At 45.6% G+C, this 18871-nt stretch overlaps 1 protein-coding gene across 8 annotated transcripts in view; it reads left to right on the forward strand.

Annotated features, from left to right (window-relative positions):
• LOC118363646 (protocadherin-19-like) overlaps window positions 1-18871 on the forward strand; it is an 84918-nt gene that overhangs the window by 62878 nt on the left and 3169 nt on the right. The gene's annotated exons all lie outside the window — the stretch shown is intronic.

Below are 18871 nucleotides of genomic sequence, written 5' to 3' on the forward strand. Positions count from 1 at the left end.
GGAGCGAGCTTGGCCGAGAAGAATTGTTCAGCTTTCGAGTAAGGATGAGAGCGAAGCCACACCCGATCACGAAGCTGGAACTGCATGTCTCGTCTGTTCTTATCATAATTTCTCTTCTGCTTGAGTCGAGCCTGGATCATGTTCTTTGAGACAAGAGCTCTCAAGTCATGGAGATGGCCTACCTGGTCATAGCAAGCAGCGTCTGGAGTAAGCTGCTGGGGCTGTAGCACCATATCCAAGGGTCCTCGGAGAGGACGACTTAGGTTCAGCTCTGCAGGTGTGACTCCAGTGGACTCTTGCACAGCAGAATTCAGGGCAAATCGAAACTCGTGAAGGTGCTTGTCCCAGTGTTTGTGCTGGGTCCCTACATAGGAAGCAATCATTGTCTTCAAGGTTCGATTTACTCTCTCAGTGAGATTGGTCTGTGGGTGATAGGCCGTGGTCAACTTCTGCCTCAGGTTCCATCTTTGGCAGGTCTCCTCAAAGAGATCAGAGACAAATTGGGAACCTCGATCAGACAGGATGTAATCAGGCACTCCCCAGCGAGTCAGGATCTCTTTCGTAAGGATGTTAGAGACGGTCCTTGCTGTGGCCTGACGCAGGGAAAAGAGTTCCACCCACTTTGAATAGTAATCAACAAAAACAAGTATGTACACATTCTGATTGGAGCTTCTAGGAAATGGACCCATCAAATCCACTCCTAACATTTCCCAAGGTCGGGTAACCACCGTTTGCTGCAACTTGCCAGCAGGCTTTCTACCTTCTGGTTTGTACATTTGACAAACCTGACAGTTTTGGATGTGTGACTTCACATCCATGCTCAGATGTGGCCAGTACAGTAACGCTTGCAACCGCTTGTAGGTTTTGAACCTGCCCAAATGACCAGCTAATGGGTCTTCATGGAAATGTTGAAGCAGTTGTAGGCGTAGAGTGTCCGGTATGTACATTTGGTAGAGTGTTCTGTGAGGTAGTTGTACGACTCGGTAGACTTTATCTTCAATGATGGTCAGCTTTGTGGTAGGATTGACCATCTTTTCTCCATCTTCCAGGATAGTCTGGTACAAAGCCTGTACTTCTGGATCATCCTGTTGAGCTTTCCATATGGCCTCATCAGAGATGGGAAAGTCCGTTTTGGGCGAGTCTCGACTGCTTGACAGGACAGTAGCACATGTAAGATCAGGGCCACCGTTATCACAAGTAGGAGCTCTGGACAAGGCATCTGGAACAGTGTTGTATTTTCCTTTCCTGTATTCCACTGCAAATGTGAACTCTTGCAACCGTAGAGCCCATCTTATGAGTCTGGTGCTTGGTTTGTTGGTCTTGAACACCCACACAAGGGAGGAATGGTCAGTGACCACAGTGAAGTGTCTTCCCTCCAAGTAGTACCTCCACTTTTCCAAAGCCCAGACCACTGCAAGGCACTCTTGCTCTGTTGTGGAGTAGTTCCGTTCTGCTCCATTCAATGTCCGACTGGCGAACGCTAGCACTTCTTCAGTGCCAAGTCCAGTCTGTTGGACTAGGACAGCACCAAGTCCAACATCACTTGCATCAGTGTAAACAACAAAAGGGCAATCAAAGTTGGGATGACCTAAAATGGGAGGTGTGACGAGATGTCGTTTCAGGGTTTCAAAGGAAGTCTGGCACTCTGCCGTCCATTGGAATTTCGCTCCTTTTCGCTTCATCGCGTTGAGGGTTCTGCCACCTGGGAGAAGTTCGACACAAAACCGATGGTACCATCCAGCCATACCAAGGAACCGTTGAAGGGCCTTGAGTGTGGTTGGCACAGGGAAGTCTTGTACAGCCTTTGTCTTTTCAGGATCCACATGAATGCCGTCGAAAGACACAATATGGCCAAGGAACTTCAGGGAGGTTTGGCAGAAGTTGCTCTTCTTCATATTTAAGGTCAGACCAGCTTCTCTTAACTTGTCCAACACTGCTTGAAGATCTTGAAAGTGTCTTTCTCTGTTCTGAGAGTAGATAATTATATCGTCCAGGTAGACGAAACAGATCTTCCCTTTGAGCTCACCTAACGCAATCTCCATGAGTCTTTGGAAAGTGGCAGGGGCATTCTTTAATCCAAAGGGCATCACCTTAAAGGAAAACAAGCCCTCGGCACAGACAAACGCAGTCTTGTCCTTGCTTTCCTGGTCCATCTCAACCTGCCAATAACCACTATTGAGGTCAAGGGTAGTGAACACAACAGCGCCAGACAATGACTCCAGGATCTCATGGATGGTGGGAAGAGGATAGGCATCAGTCTGGGAAACATTGTTGGTCTTCCTATAGTCCACACAAAATCTAAGACCACCAGTCTTTTTTGGGATGAGGACAACAGGAGCAGCCCAGGGAGAGGAGGAACGTTCTATTATATCTTGGGTTAACATATCATTTATGAGTCCCTTTTGGATGATTAGCTTCGCTGGGGACAAACGATATGGCTTTTGCTTGATCGGCATTTCCTGTGTAAGGAATATTTTGTGCTTCAGGAGCCTGGTGCGTCCCAGCTTTGAAGTACATACATCAGCATTATTCTGCAGCTGTTCCAACAGCCTTAACTCCTCTGGCTGTTCCAGCTGAGCTTTTCTCACAGCCTGTAAAAGGAGATCGTCAGAAGGATTATCGAGGGTTAGTGGTACCGGAGCAATGGCAGAGAAGACTGCCACATTTGAACCCCAATCATGTAACTTTTTAGCTTCCGATTGGTGCGGTATTAACTGAAAGGAAGGGGATGTCGATGGGGGCGTAGGCAGTGACTCTTGGGGTTTCAGCTCTGGTTAAAGCACCCAGAGAAGGATGGTCATTCCTGCGAAGAGAGTTAGGTGTGTTGGCCTGTTGTGATTTGTGGTTTCTGGAAGGGTTTACTTGATACGGTCTTGGACATTCAGAGGTGCCAGCTTGGCCCTCAGTGGTCTGAACTGAAGTGGACACCAGGGAAACTCTGTGTAAGGAGTTGTGCCTAATGGAGGCCATGTCCACAGACACGTCATCCAACATTTTAACACAATTAGAGAGTTCCGTCTGCAAGTGGTCTACAGTGTTAACCATGGGAGAAAAACAGAATTAACATCCTTGAGGACCTCAGTGTGGTGATGTTGCAGGCGCCATTGGAGAGAGGCAGTGAGTTGGTTTCGTTGGTAGTCAAACTGCCTGTCCATGGCACCAGTCATTTCCCGTCTTCCACTCTCACTGAGCTCTTTCAGCGTGTGGGTTAGAGTGCTCAGTGAGTTTCTGAATTCCATGGCACTCTGTTGTTGCTCTTCCCTCAGACATTTGAATTTATGGTGGATAAGAGTTTGGAGATGTTGTTGAGTCTGACGAATATCAAGGATGTCACCTTGAAGTTGTAAGACTACAACCTCTGGAGATAAACCAGACAATGGAGGAAGGTTGGGTGTCAGAGGGAGGACTAGCTCAGTACTTCCACACAGATCCATGTCAATAAGTGAGTAACTGGTTAGACCTCCTGTGGCCTGTGGCTCAGGCCGAGCATTCAGATTCCCAGGGCTCTGGCCCAAATCAACTCCATTATCTCCATTCACATTATGATTTGTATTGTCAGCTTGATGGTCAGAATGGCCCTGTGTATTCCCATTGACAGGTATGACATGGATGAGCACATTATCTTGGGGTGAATCCATTGTTTTAATTCCACACAAAATATTTGCTTTGGTTAGTTCTCAATGTTGAGCTGTCCCATCTGGGGTGCCATTTTTTATGTAACGGTTTTGACTTGAGGTTATTATTTATAGGGGTGCCAGGTAGGTTGTGCCTACCAGAGAAAACATTAGTTTCTCCTTTTAGTTTGGGTGGGAATGAGTCCCATCTGGTCCGTCAAGTCTACACCAATACAAAGGACGTATGTAAAAGTCAGGATGGAAATAAACTTTTCATAAACCCTTAAAACATTGAAAAGAACTTCAAAAACAATTATATTCTGTTGCGTGGGTTGTATTAGCAACAACGATTACACACATATATAATAATATCACAATGAGTTCTGGTTCCTCCAGAAATGTCCTGTACCTCGGGCCTAAAAAGAGTCCTGCCCGGTAAAGGAGTTCAGTGAACTCAAGTGACTTTTGTCACGCGATGTTTGTCCGTTCGTTCCGTGTAGCGTAAACCCAGTATTAAACATACAATCAATATAACAATTACTTTACCACAGAACCTTAAAGCGGATCAACTCTTAATTAAGTCCTCAACTACCACTAACTACACAAATCACAGTATACATCACATCCAAACAAATGAAATACCGTATACAAAAAGGTGGTAGTCAGTCGGTCAGTCAGACAATCCAATCCGCCAATAGATCTCCCGCGGAGAAAGGCCACGAAGAACGGAGAGGTGTAGTCCAGGGACGCAAAGAGTGGATCCGATCCTGGGTAAACTCTCTTAGGCTACAAAACACACGTTTAACGGCAACAAAACAAACGGAATAGAGAAGCTTCGGAACTGAGGGTTGAACACATCCTCATGCACGTCTCCATCACAACCCCACTTTCGTGCAGCTGATGCTGGCTATTTAATTGGGAATTAAAGGGAAAGCGCCCTATTGGAAGGAGCTGCACTGAGACGGTTCAGAAAATTCAGGGCCGTCACAATACCCCCTCCCCCACACACACACACACACACACACACGCACCTTGCTAGCAAAACATTTCAGCGGCTTCACTCGTGACAGTGAAGATACTTCTGGGGGTTTTAATGTTCAATTCCTGCGACAATACACATTTTTTCCATAGGGTGGAGGCAATTGTTTGCAGTTTTTTTTATACGATAGCTGATCATCAATTGCATCATGCTTACTACAAGTTTCTATAGCTGTCGCTAGACTAATTTACCAATACGTTTTTTTTAGCTAACATGGGCTAATTAAGTGACTTCACAACAAAAATGTATAAATTGCACCTAATGTATTCTATTATTCTAACTCTCAACAGTAAATTGAGACCCCGACTGAGTTCCCCCCAGATTGAAATTGGCCCGCGGGCCTACAAAAGGGGGGCGACCGATTGGTCATCCTTGATCTACACTGATTGTGGATTTAACAAGTGACATCAATAAGGGATCATATCTTTCACTGAGATTCACCTGGTCAGTCTATGTCATGTCCTTAATGTTTTGTACACTCAGTGTATATTGGCTTGATTGAAATAGCATATAATCCTAATCTTAGAATGACACTCAGAGAATTTTATTTTTGAATTGAGGATGATGATTTGGAACTATAATAGTGGGACCTGTATGTGTGGCAATAACTGAGCAGACAGGACAGATATCTCTGGGAGAGGCTGTGTGTGTGGCAATAACCGAGCAGACAGGACAGATATCTCTGGGAGAGGCTGTGTGTGTGGCAATAACTGAGCTGACAGGACAGATATCTCTGGGAGCGGCTGTGTGTGTGGCAATAACTGAGCAGACAGGTCAGATATCTACGATACGATACGATCTAGATACGTCACCCCGCTCCTCCGCTCTCTCCACTGGCTTCCAGTTGAAGCTCGCATCCGCTACAAGACCATGGTGCTTGCCTACGGAGCTGTGAGGGGAACGGCACCTCAGTACCTCCAGGCTCTGATCAGGCCCTACACCCAAACAAGGGCACTGCGTTCATCCACCTCTGGCCTGCTCGCCTCCCTACCACTGAGGAAGTACAGTTCCCGCTCAGCCCAGTCAAAACTGTTCGCTGCTCTGGCTCCCCAATGGTGGAACACACTCCCTCACGACGCCAGGACAGCGGAGTCAATCACCACCTTCCGGAGACACCTGAAACCCCACCTCTTTAAGGAATACCTAGGATAGGATAAAGTAATCCTTCTCACCCCCCTTAAAATATTTAGATGCACTATTGTAAAGTGGCTGTTCCACAGGATGTCATAAGGTGAATGCACCAATTTGTAAGTCGCTCTGGATAAGAGCGTCTGCTAAATGACTTAAATGTATGTAATGTAAATGTAATATCTCTGGGAGAGGCTGTGTGTGTGGCAATAACTGAGCAGACAGGTCAGATATCTCTGGGAGCGGCTGTGTGTGTGGCAATAACTGAGCAGACAGGACAGATATCTCTGGGAGAGGCTGTGTGTGGCAATAACCGAGCAGACAGGACAGATATCTCTGGGAGAGGCTGTGTGTGTGGCAATAACTGAGCTGACAGGACAGATATCTCTGGGAGCGGCTGTGTGTGTGGCAATAACTGAGCAGACAGGTCAGATATCTCTGGGAGCGGCTGTGTGTGTGGCAATAACTGAGCAGACAGGTCAGATATCTCTGGGAGCGGCTGTGTGTGTGGCAATAACTGAGCAGACAGGACAGATATCTCTGGGAGCGGCTGTGTGTGTGGCAATAACTGAGCAGACAGGACAGATATCTCTGGGAGAGGCTGTGTGTGTGGCAATAACTGAGCAGACAGGACAGATATCTCTGGGAGAGGCTGTGTGTGTGGCAATAACTGAGCAGACAGGACAGATATCTCTTGGATATGCTGTGTGTGGCAATAACTGAGCAGACAGGACATATATCTCTGGGAGAGGCTGTGTGTGTGGCAATAACCGAGCAGACAGGACAAATATCTCTGGGAGAGGCTGTGTGTGGGGCAATAACTGAGCAGACAGGACAAATATCTCTGGGAGAGGCTGTGTGTGTGTGTGTGTGTGTGTGTGTGTGTGTGTGTGTGTGTGTGTGTGTGTGTGTGTGTGTGTGTGTGTGTGTGTGTGTGTGTGTGTGTGTGTGTGTGTGTGTGTGTGTGTGTGTGTGTGTGTGTGTGTGTGTGTGTGTGTGTGCTTGCTTGCGTATGCGTGTGTATGTGCGTGTGTATGTGCGTGCGTTGCTGCCAAAGCAAAGCTGGGCCTCGTATTACAGGGATCCCTGGGTATCAGACACAAGCCTGTATGCGCTCGGTCTAGACCGGGCCAAGCCTGGCAGCTAGCCTGCAATGAGCCAGCTCTAATCAACTCTATTTGCTACACTGTAGACTCCCATGTAGGAATACTTTACAGTACTACAGTCGGAACGTCTCAATAGGCTACAGAGGCACAAAGATATGAACAGCCATGCAGTCGCAACACTGATTTAATATGCTACTCTCACACAGACATGCATGCACACACTCATGTGTGCATACAGGCAAGCCCATAATATGCTTACGCACGGATACATACACACTTACATTGCGCACACCACACATGCACATGCACACACACACGCAATGAATGGGGTTCGATTTTCTGGGCATTCCAGTCCTTGGCAATAGGCGTTTGTTTTATTTCCTGCCTACACCAAAGGGAAAGATTAAGCATATACTGTGCTCTGTTTAAGGGAGAGAAAATGAGCTGTCTACTGACAAGTACATTGTAGCCCTGCAGTTTTCTGTCCAGAATACAAAGAGACATTTATCACTGCAGCATGGGAGGAGAAGAGAAAATAGGGAGAGTGAGTGAGAGAGAGGCACATCTCTCCACTGCTGCAATGTGTGCATCTCTGCTTTTACCTGGGTCTCACACTTCCTGACAGATAGGAGAAAGCTTTTCTCCTCCTCTAACTGTGTGAGATATCCCTCAGTCTCACTTTCTCTTGTGCTTCCCGTGTGTATCAAGAATGGTCCAACTTGACTCAACTGTGGGAAGCATTGGCGTCAAAATCGTCCAGCATCCCTGTGGTATGCTTTCGACACCTTGTAGAGTCCATGCCCCGACAAATTGAGGCTTTTCTGTTTATCTAATTATTAGGAAGGTGTTCTTATTGTTTTGTACACTTAGTGTATTTAAAATATATGGATTTTTTTGTAGAGGCCACTTCCTTCTCCTTCTACAGTAATTAAGGTGGTTACAAAAGGTTACTACCCTGGGCAGCTGGCATTTCCTTTATCTCTCACTCTGCTTCATGTATATTCAGCAGCAAATGATTTATTCTTTAAAAATTCAATCATTTGGAAAGCAGACCCCATTTTTCAATGAAGAAATACTAGCACACCAGCCCGGCCAACCCACCTATAAAACATGCATAATAGCAGGCGGTGTTTTCGCTTATCTCCTTTGTAGGGGCCACAGGTTGAGGAAACTGAAACAAACCACTTTTCTCCCTCTTAGCCTCATTGATTAGTGTCTGAAGTCCACTTGGTTGTCCCCAATGATGACCTCGGCCGGATAAGCTCACAGTATTTCAATTAAACAGGATGAAAACATGTAGGTAGAGGGAGTTGGGAGGGACTTTCCCTTGGTACAGAATGACCGCAGCTACAGCAAGCCTGTTGGCCAGCTTGGGGTCCAGATTAATAGCTATTGATGAAAGATTAAAGGGACAGACAGAGGGAGGGGATCAGAAAATGGCCTGTGGACACCTGTAACCCCCCTCACGCCCCCAATCTTGCCAGAAGGCCTCTGGCCGCTACTGATAAACTAGTGGCCTGCTGAAACGGATGACTCCACCTCCACCACACACACACAGCCCAGACCATCATTTGCACATGCCTCCCTCTCTCCAATCAAGATCCCTTTGTCCATTCTGAATGCACGCAACCTCCATTCCTCCACGAGAAATCCCAAGAATATTCAAGGTATGCCAATCAAATAGCTATCCCTTGGAAAGGAAGACATTCCATTTAAATCAGTTAATTCTCCTTGGTGAGCCAATTATGATTTTTCAGCCCTTACTCGTCTTCCACCCTTCCACCCCTTTAAAAAAGGAGGATAGAAAGTAATGGGAGAGGTTAGCTGTTAAGTTTAATGGCAGACAGGAAACCCACAAAATTGCTTTTTTTATGATGCACCGTCCTGTTCTCATGCATTCCCCATTAAATCTCCGAGCCAGACTGCACATAGACAGCAGAGAGACTGATCGCCATACCCCAGACAATGAACAAGAGCCGCCTTATATAGGGGACTTAAGCCCATTATTAATATGGCCTGGAGAAGACTGACACACATGACCATAATGGGAATCCTGTGTTTCCTTGGATGTGTCTCAAATGGCACCCTATTGCCCATATAGTGCACTACTTTTGACCAATGCCCATATAGAGCTCTGGTCAAAAGTAGAGCGCTATGTAGAAAATATGGTGCCATTTGGGACGGACACCGTCTCCTAGTTCGGCTCTCATTGGCATCACAAAGAGATCTTAAACAACTTAATAAGTCTCAGATGACACTGATATCATTCAGCACTCACAGGTGACGTCTAATTTAATATCCCACCACAGACGATTATGAGTTTAATGACATGGGTTTCCTTGAGGATATGAATGGGCCTATCCTAACCCCACCCCCATGCAACAAACCTTGTTATGTGTGTGTGTGGCCCCATCCCTAAATGGGGCATTCTAACTTGCATAGGGGGTGGCAGCGTGCCAAGCTAAGCGCATGCTTCTTTGCCACATATAAGCCATTTAATCATAATGAGTATGTTTACATGCACACTAATAATTCAATATTAAACTGATTATGGCAGTAGGAGGAGTATGGCATTAGTCATGTAAATAACTTACTCTGTTTAGCTTAATCAGAGTAAAGTTACAATCGAAGTAAGCATACACCGATTAAAACACCTGGATTTCTGATCTTCCAAATTATTAGGACATGTAAACACCTTAATCACAGTTCCAGCTGTGTATTTCAGCTAGCATATGTGCTTGCACCAGCCAAAGGAGCTTCCCTCTTTTGCCTGAGTAAAGTGTTCATCATAGAAATAGTTTAAACAATAAACTTTATGTCCAAACCCAGAATCAAACTAGTCTTCCCAAAGATAACATGGTGGTAGAAAGTTTATTTTGATTGGCAATTTTCTGCATTTATCAAAGTCCCATCAAGTTGCCTGATTTTAGATGTGCCCATGCAAACAGGATTATTTGTAACGGTTTTCTTGACTTAAAGGAGAGGGGGACCAAAATGCAGCGTGGTTTCTATTCATGGTTCTTTAATAAAGACTCTGCACATGAACAGACTAACAAAACAAGAAACGTGAAAACCTAAACCAGCCCTATCTGGTGCAAACACAGAGACAGGAACAATCACCCACAAAACCCAACACCAAAAAGGCTACCTAAATATGGTTCCCAATCAGAGACAGTGACTAACACCTGCCTCTGATTGAGAACCATATCAGGCCAAACATAGAAATAGACAAACTAGCCATGTAACATAGAATGCCCACTCAGATCACACCCTGACCAAACAAAACATAGAAACATACAAAGCAAACTATGGTCAGGGTGTGACATTATTAGGCTAATCTTCTTGCAAAGCATGTAAACCAAACTAGTTTATTAATCTGAGTATTCACAATAATCATTTTATTGTGTGCATGTAACCGTACCCAATGTACGATACACAAAGCATCCAGTAAGGAGCCCCCACCCCCCCTCCCCACCATCTACCTGATGCCATAGTCGAGAAAATACATAACTGTTGGTTTCCTCTTCCTTTCTCACTTCAATGGTTTTCTTTTCTTCACCCACTCTGTCTTCTGTGGGTGATACCAGCCCACCGCAGTTCTCCGGGATTGCTGTACTGCTGACAATCCCCTCTCCGCCGTAGAGGCAATGGCTAGAGAAACAGAGTGGTGTGGAGATGGGCTCGGACTCAGTGCTATTAAGTGCCATCACAGCCAGCGCCCTCTCAGCTGTGAATAATGGAGACCCTCTGAGAGAAACAGCAGGCCTCCAGACACCAAACAAAAATGGCCTTTTTGTGACTGGAGAAAATCACAACAAGCCCCTGTGCAACATTAGCCTCTATGCGTCACCTGCACTTTACTTTGGCTAGGGGTTGCTCCGGTGACCTGCGCCAGGCCTCTTATCAAGCCTTTCTACCGGACCGCTAGGCTCTCCCCAGGGGGGCCATCCCCTGCTTCACTGTGTTCCTACATGCTCAACCAACCTCACCCACATGGTTCTACTTCCATAGATTGTTCAAGCGAGCATGAAGAGAAGGGGACGTGGAAAGAAATGGAGGACAATGAAAGAAATAATAACAGGAAGAAAGAGGGAAGGGTGAGAAAGAGAGTGAGATACAGGGAAGAAAGAGGGAAGGGTGAGAAAGAGAGTGAGATACAGGGAAGAAAGAGGGAACAGAGAGAGAGAGAGGGGGAGGGAGAGAATGAATGCTCTGGCGTCTTTTCTGCTGGGAGATAAAACGGAATATAAAACACATAGTCCCAGCAGACACAGAGTGAACATGACTGAATGAGAAGGCACATTACATTAATTATGTAAGGGGGCCTCTGTTCAAGCAGTGCCGAGTCTCACTGGGTAGAGACAGAGATGGCCTGAGTCCCAAATCGCACCCTATTCCCTATTTAGTGCACTACGTTTGACCATGGCTCATAGACAGAGCCATAGAGCTCTGGTCAAAAGTAGTACACTATGTAGGGAATGCCATGGAGTCTAGCGATGTTAGTATATTCAATGTCTCTGCATGCTGGGCCCAGCTGTTTAGAGGAAGACGCATTGATTTGTTGAACTCAGGCTGCCGGATGTCCAGGTGGGTTCGTGGTCAGGTGGGAACTGAGCTATTGTGTTGGGTTTCCTGAGTGAATAAAACACCACACTTGAAAATAAAAACACAAAATGTAAGGGAAGTTGGTTTATGGTAGCACTGGGGTGAGAGTGGGGTGGCTTTTTTGAAGAAACCTTATTGTCATATATGGCAGAGCACCCAGCTGTTAAAGCGAGGTAGAGCATCTTTTACCCTTGCTACTCTTCTAATATTCTCAGACTCTGATTCTACAAATTCCACAAATAGACTCATTTGAGAACTGTCCCATAAGGGACTCCTTAGCTAAGACTGCTTCCCTGGAGATGGGTAGAAAGCCTCAGCGATGATTATATCCTGCTTACCTCGTCGAAGGGACTTCGACGTCTTCCTGCCTCTGCCTACTCCCCCCTCTCCATCCCTCAACCCCAAAAGCCCAGCTCGTCCCTGTCCCCCTATCACAGATGTAATTTACTATCTGCGTTTGTCCCTCCTCGATCCCTTTCCCAGACTCAAGGGTTTTTGCAGAAGCAAATTAGCTCGCTAGCTCGGTCAAGCTTAAACACAGCAGGAATGCAGCATTTGTTACAATGTATTTAAAGATGCCATTACAAAGAGAGGAAATGAGAGAGCCAATGGCAGGTCAGGGATTGGGACTGTGGAGAAAATGGGGATTGAGTGTTCTGGGGGTGCGTGCCACTGTTGTTGTTGTGGCCCTGCAATGAGCCAGGTTAATTTGAGGGTCTGCCAATAGGGTGAGCAGCACCCCTAGAATGGTATCCTTCATCTAATTAGCCGGTCACCTAGGATGCAGTACAGATCCTACTCTTGTTGATATGTTGGCCTGAGCTGGCTGTGTGCGTGTGTGTGTGTGTGTGTGTGTGTGTGTGTGTGTGTGTGTGTGTGTGTGTGTGTGTGTGTGTGTGTGTGTGTGTGTGTGTGTGTGTGTGTGTGTGTGTGTGTGTGTGTGTGTGTGTGTGTGTGTGTGTCAGGCTGTCGTCAAATCAGAGCCTTGGGCGTGAGCTGACCCCTACAACCCCTGGAATTATTACGCTGTGATCCAAGTTGCCTACATCCTACATCCCAGTAGCTCACACAAGATCAGTCATGATCACTTTGAAACCTGCCCCTCGGAGCATTCCCTATCTCCCTACGCCATGTTCCCAGTAAAGGCTGAGCCCCTGGAGCCAGTGATGGCATTTTTAGAACCTTTAACCAGGCTTCTGTGACCTCTAGTTGCCATTGATGGTTATATCTCCTATATAGAGCCACTGTTTGATAGGGTGCGGAAAGGTGCCTCCCAGCAAAATAGAATTAGTCGCCTGCCAGGGCACTTGGAAAAAAAGTCCCGCCAGCCCACTTGGGCGTATTTCATAATGACAACCAGCTCATGTTCGTTACCACTATATAAAGCAGTCCATTGGCTCGCCACTTCTGCCTTTGTCATCGCTGCCTACTGCAGCGTTTTGGTCAAAGTGATTTATGAAAACAGCATAGCAAAAAATATTATATATATTTTCTTCTCCCCGTCGCAGTTACACAGCTGTTAAACAAATGGTGTTTGTACCAATTTAGAAGCCATTGCATTGTTTGTCAACACCAGTTTGGAGATTCATTCTTTAAAAAAAGAGGAACCTGCGATGGAATGCACACACGCCAGGAGTTGATGGGGCAGTAAAACAGAGACTTGGGAGGAGGAGAAGGAGAACATTCTCTGGAATTTGGCATGATTTATAGTTTAGCTTTTAAAAGAATTAATGAAAGAGGTACTTGTAAAATAAACAGGCTGTAAGGGTAGTGGTTGGTGGTGTTGACCAGAGATATAAGATAACCTGTCAGTTTACGTTAGCCGCCAACTAATCACACAGCCGGGGCCTTCACGGAAGAGACTGGCCTGTCAGACACACACCCGGCCGCTCGATGGACTAGATAGCAAATCACTTCCCTGATAAATTTACTGGTACTAATGCTCTGAAATGGAGGCAGCTTAGGGCCCCCCGCTCTCACAGTTCCCTATCCGTATGACAGTCGTAACACGGCTTCCTAGCGACTCTAATTTCCTCCATAATTAATAATCTTACTGACGGTAAAGAGGATGAGAGGAAGAGAGGAGAAGGAAGTCTGGAGGGGTCGGATAACGACTCCAAAAGAGGTAGATTTAATAAAAGTGATGTCCTTTATGTAAGACGAGGGAAGACAAGAGACAAGTTGAGAGGACGGAAGAGGGAGGGAGAACAGGGGATGGGGAGGAGGGAAAGACTTGCGGTTGGGAGGAGGAAGGGGGTTGAGTGAACCAGATGCTGTTGGGAGTAGGAGGCAGTGGATGGAGAGAAGGGAAAGGCCTCGGCTGCCGTGGCGGTGCTGGGAGAATGATGGGCTTGCACGGCACGGTAAGGATGCCCCTCCAATGTTTGTAAAAACAAGACCATCACACTCCATCTTGCACTCCCGCAGGAACCAGGGCTCACGGCTGATTAATGGCACCGGCCGACTGAATTGGCTGGCTGGGATGACAGCAGCGCTTGGACTCTCCCTGGTGGGTAGTAGTGGAGGAGGCTGCCTCACTGGCAGGCCCCGCTCAAGCCCAGTAATAGTGGATGGCAAATAGCATTAGCCCTAGAGCTAGCTAAAGCATGACCAGACTGTAAAGCCCCTGACCCACTATGTCTGGGTAAGCCATGACCAAGTTAATCAGGGTTGTGTTCATTGGGGCACAGGGTTTAAACATTTTGCAAATGGAAAATGAAAATGTGCATATATTATTGTTAAAGGTAGTGCCTCCCTGTTTCAGTCCCCTTTCTTTCACTTGGTGCCTAATATACACAACCCAGGTTTTCAGCAGAGTCCAGGGTTGCTTGAGAATTCAACTTAGCTCTAGCACCAAGCAACCACAGACACTAAATTCCCCATTTCTGAAATATCTCCCTCAGATTTTTCTGCTGAAGGAGCTTCTGCATCAGCAGTTGAGCATTGAGAGACTGTGGTACAAATGAGATATAATCTTGGTAATTTAGTCTCTGGCTGGTAGAATGGAAAATTAATATGGAGAGCAATTACAAAACAGCAATTCCACTGTCACAGATAGGGACTGGCACCTCAAGTGCAGCAACGTGTGGGCTTTGTTGTGGTGCATGAGGAGTGATGACAGACAGACATGGAGGAGGAGAGGCGGCCTGCCACCAGCCTTGTCCGTAGCCTTTTCCTGCAGTCAATGACCATAAGCACCCTCTTTGGCCTCATGGGTGGAATGTTATGAATATTTTTTTCACAATTTCATCATTAATCTGTCTATGTCTTTGTCTATGTCATATGTCAATCTTCTGTGATGTATATAGGGTAATATTGGGATATAAACGCAAAATGGAATACATTTCAACTCTATATCTGACATGGTACAGGTGACTTCTTCTTTAAGCCCATAACCATGTGTGTGAGGTGTATACTTTGTTTCAAAGTAGATTTGTTTAAGACTACAAAGAATCACTTTGTGTTACCTTGATTTAGCCCACTGCAGTAAAAGGTTAAAGGGGTCAGTGGCTGGATAACTGCTCAGATTTCGTACCAGTCAGCTACAGGCAGCACCTCTCTTGCAGCGAAGTGAAAGAGACAAAACAGAATATCAGCCATAGCGGTTTGGTCTTTCGTTCTCCCAGAGCCAATCACTTTTTCTTCTCACACAAACAAGCTGTAAATTCATTGTTTCAGCCATTGGACACAGACCAATACCGAAGATGACGCGGGTTGGGGGTGAAACAACAAACAGATTTACAGTAGAAAAGTAAAGCTTTTGGGGCAGTAAATGAAAATAAATAAATGAAAAGTTGAAAATCTCTCCAAATCATGTTTTTGCCAGTGTAGCGTCTGATGAATGATCTCAACATGGTATCGTCTGACAAGTTTCTTTATTTTGGTGCAGCACAGTGTTGTTACGGTAATATTGGGCCATCATAATCATTATCAATAGCACTAATCATTGCTAAATAAAGTGGAATAAAATGGTACATGGTCCTAACCATAGGGTATATGACTATATACAATTATCTTTAAGAATATATCCTCATCCACCTTTTTCTGATACTACTTTTTAAAAGAGTCTTACTGCTCTAAATAATTTGTAGGGTTCATAGTTCAGAGAACCCAAACTGACTGAACGATGTCATACAGAGAATCTCACAGCGTCATGGCTGCAATTAAGCCCCCCAATAGAAACCGAGTTGTGAGTCGTCTCCAGAATTTGGGCCTGCATCGAGTCACCCCTGGCTTTCTAGTCAAAGCCGCCTTATTCGTTAAGACATCACTCTGCCTTCTTCCCCCTCATTTTATAGGATTACCTGGAGGTTCTCTTGTTGCACTTTTTAGAGGGAAAACAGTGTTTGTTTTCCAAGTGAAAGCACATTACCCTGCCAAACAAGGCAACAGATTTCTGGCGCGAGTTATGGGGGTAGAGTCTTTTCTACATATGAGCAGAATACTTCCCTTTTTGTGCTCACTGTGAGGAGATTTCATCCTCAACCATTTGCTAGTTTAGCCGACTCTCTCACTTTTGCTACATTAGCCACAAACAAATAGCACCGCCAGGTGATCAACTAGGGTGGATCATTAAAGGTCTGCTAGCAACGGTACACTGAGGGATGGCTGTGAGAGGCTCAAAGAGCTACCCGCTGACTTTCTATCTGCCGTGACCTAAGGTTCTTGCACATTCCTGTGAATGAGGAAGGGGGCAGAAAGTGAGGTGGCAGAATAAGCGGAGCTCCAAGTCAATGAATACAGCAGGAGCGAGGGGAAAGCAGGAGCGAGGGGGAAACAGGTGGGCTCCCTTCTTCATGCTGATGTAAAACCAATGTTGTTCTATGTAAAAACACGGGCGATATCTACCAGGAGATTTTGGCTTTTGCATTTGAAGTGCCAATATGTATTCTTCGCCTACACTATGTGTTACGTTTATAAGGGCATACATATTTAAAGTGCTCCACAAAGCCTTTGCTATTCTGTTGACGCCCCGATGCTGAATTAAAGGCACAACATTTCTGAATTGTCAGCAGTACTGAGGGACTTGGATCGTTGTGATTTATTTTTCCCCCTTCTCTCCATTTAACTCGATTTCTATTTCAAATCTGGAATGACTGAAAAACACAGGCGAGCTTCCGACTCCCGACGGAGTGCCCTCAGTAATTAATAGGTATTAAATCCTAGACAGGAAATGATATAGAACGAACGGCTCTGTCTGTACTCTAAGTTTTTTTCATGGAACTGATTGGCAAGCTTATTTTCCTGATGACTTTCAATAGGCATTCACAGCAGGAGGGTGCCTCCTTCTTGCTCTTCCTCTCAGCTTGTGGTGTTTCAGATCCGGCTATAAAGAGCATTTAATTGCTTCATTTGTGAGCATTAGATTTAGCTTCTTTAGATCCCCCCCACCCCAAGAGATCCGGCTTTGTCAGGGTTCGACCGAAGACCCGTCGTACATCTTAATTTTTCTATATTTTCAATGTTGTTTTGTCGTCTTTGGGGGGGAACCGTTGAGAATGACATCTGCTTGTGTTGTGAACCTCTAAGCGGAGTCAGGATGTGAAAGTTTCATTAATAGCGCTCCGGCTTTCAGAACCGCTCTCTCTCTCCGGAGGTCCCCTAAAGGAAGTGGGTGAGAAAGGGTATATTCACTGCATGTTTCATGGATGGCTCAGTATAAAGCATAGGCTTTAAATAGGTCTTCTTTGTGTTCTGAGATCTTTCAATCAAATCTAGCTTCCCTGGAAAAGGAGGAAGATCCTCATAGGAGAGCAAAAGTTCTGAAGAGGAGAATGGGATTGTACAATATGCCAGGTGCTCTACAGCCAGTCTCTGCCACAGAGAGCAGTATGGATAATGGAGCTTTACCACTCGTTTCCATGGTGATAACATTGACTTTAGGTGATTTGTGTGTGTTCACAGGCCCTGGTAATTACATACTAAATTTGAGTCACCAGAGTTGATCCAGAGCTTTATTTTCTATTCCATTTTAATTTCGCCATGTTCCCCTGTGCACATCAGAGTGTGTGGGCGGGAGTGTGTATGGACAAGCGTGTGAATAGAGGGAAGGAGAGAGGGTGTGTCTGTGTGTGGTGTCTGTGTGCATATTGCAGACACAGGCAATATGCGTCAGGGTACACAAACCCCTCCCCACACACACACTGCAAAGCTCAAGGTAATCCTTCAGCACAGCCCTTCCATGAAACATTCATGATGGAATTGACGTCGGTCACCCATGGTCATGGCTGCCTGCTTGGCCTCTTGAGCTCCAGTGTCCCTGGCCTTGAGCAAACCCACTTAATCCTCCACGGAGATCAGCCATAGCATGGTTTAAATGTCCCATGAACCTAGCCAGCCAGTTAGCCAGCCATTCAGTCATCTTTCAATCTCATAGGATCACTGTTTAAGAGGGAGACAGGTCCGGCAGCCTTGCCCCTGGAACGCAATCTTTAAATATCGATCTGAATGCCCAAAGCAGAGGTGTTCCTCAGAGTGCAGAAAAGAGGGGAAGGAAACAGTAATTAGTGATTTTAAATAGGTGATATGTAAATGTGTGGCGCGCTGCAATTTCTACCCACAATCCCTTCTTGTCACCTTGGGCCTCTCGTGTGGGAGGAGGGCCCCTTGCCCTGAGGAGGCGAGGACCAATCGGGAGGCTTAGAAATGTGGTCTCTGAACATCTGCGTGTCAGTTTCTTTTACAAGGCCGAGGCCAACAGAGAGAGCTCGGAGGCACAGCAGTGGCATACTGAATGGTTAAGATTAATGACTGTGTATATTTGGACATTAACATGGGTAGCTCTACTGTAGATGTTATTCAGTCTTTCTTCACGAGTGCGATTGTAGTGAGATGCTACATATCCACAAACATCCTTTTCATTCTCATAACAGAACTTCACTTGCGTTCAATATGTCAGTATAAAGCCATCCTTTGCCTGCTTTGTGATGGGTGTGTGATTTGGTGAGAGGCTCACACTCTTTGATAGTATTCGTAAACACGAGGGCATCCTGCATGTACCCTTGTTAGGTTATCTGTCCAGATGGCCAATAACGAATGTATGGATTCAAAAGGCCTCAGCATCAAGAACTGGCATATGGATAAAAATAAAAACATCTTAAAAAAGAAAGGTAATGTCAAAATGACAGACATTTTTCACTTAGATAACAAAAAGACAGAAAAAGAGGACGACAGCTCAAAACTAGAGCGCTTGGCTCTTTTATTGTTTTTATAATGATACAAAAACCGTCTTGAAAGCCTTTCCCTTCGACACAAAGGATATGTAGTTATGCAGACTCAGCCAAATATTATTTTCAGCATTTAAACATCATTATATATTTATAACTCGGTGCCGGATGACAGAGACTGGGCTAGATGAACTAGGCAACAATATGGCAACG

This window comes from Oncorhynchus keta, chromosome 30 (assembly GCF_023373465.1).
Source record: "Oncorhynchus keta strain PuntledgeMale-10-30-2019 chromosome 30, Oket_V2, whole genome shotgun sequence".
Taxonomy (NCBI): Eukaryota; Metazoa; Chordata; class Actinopteri; order Salmoniformes; family Salmonidae; genus Oncorhynchus; species Oncorhynchus keta.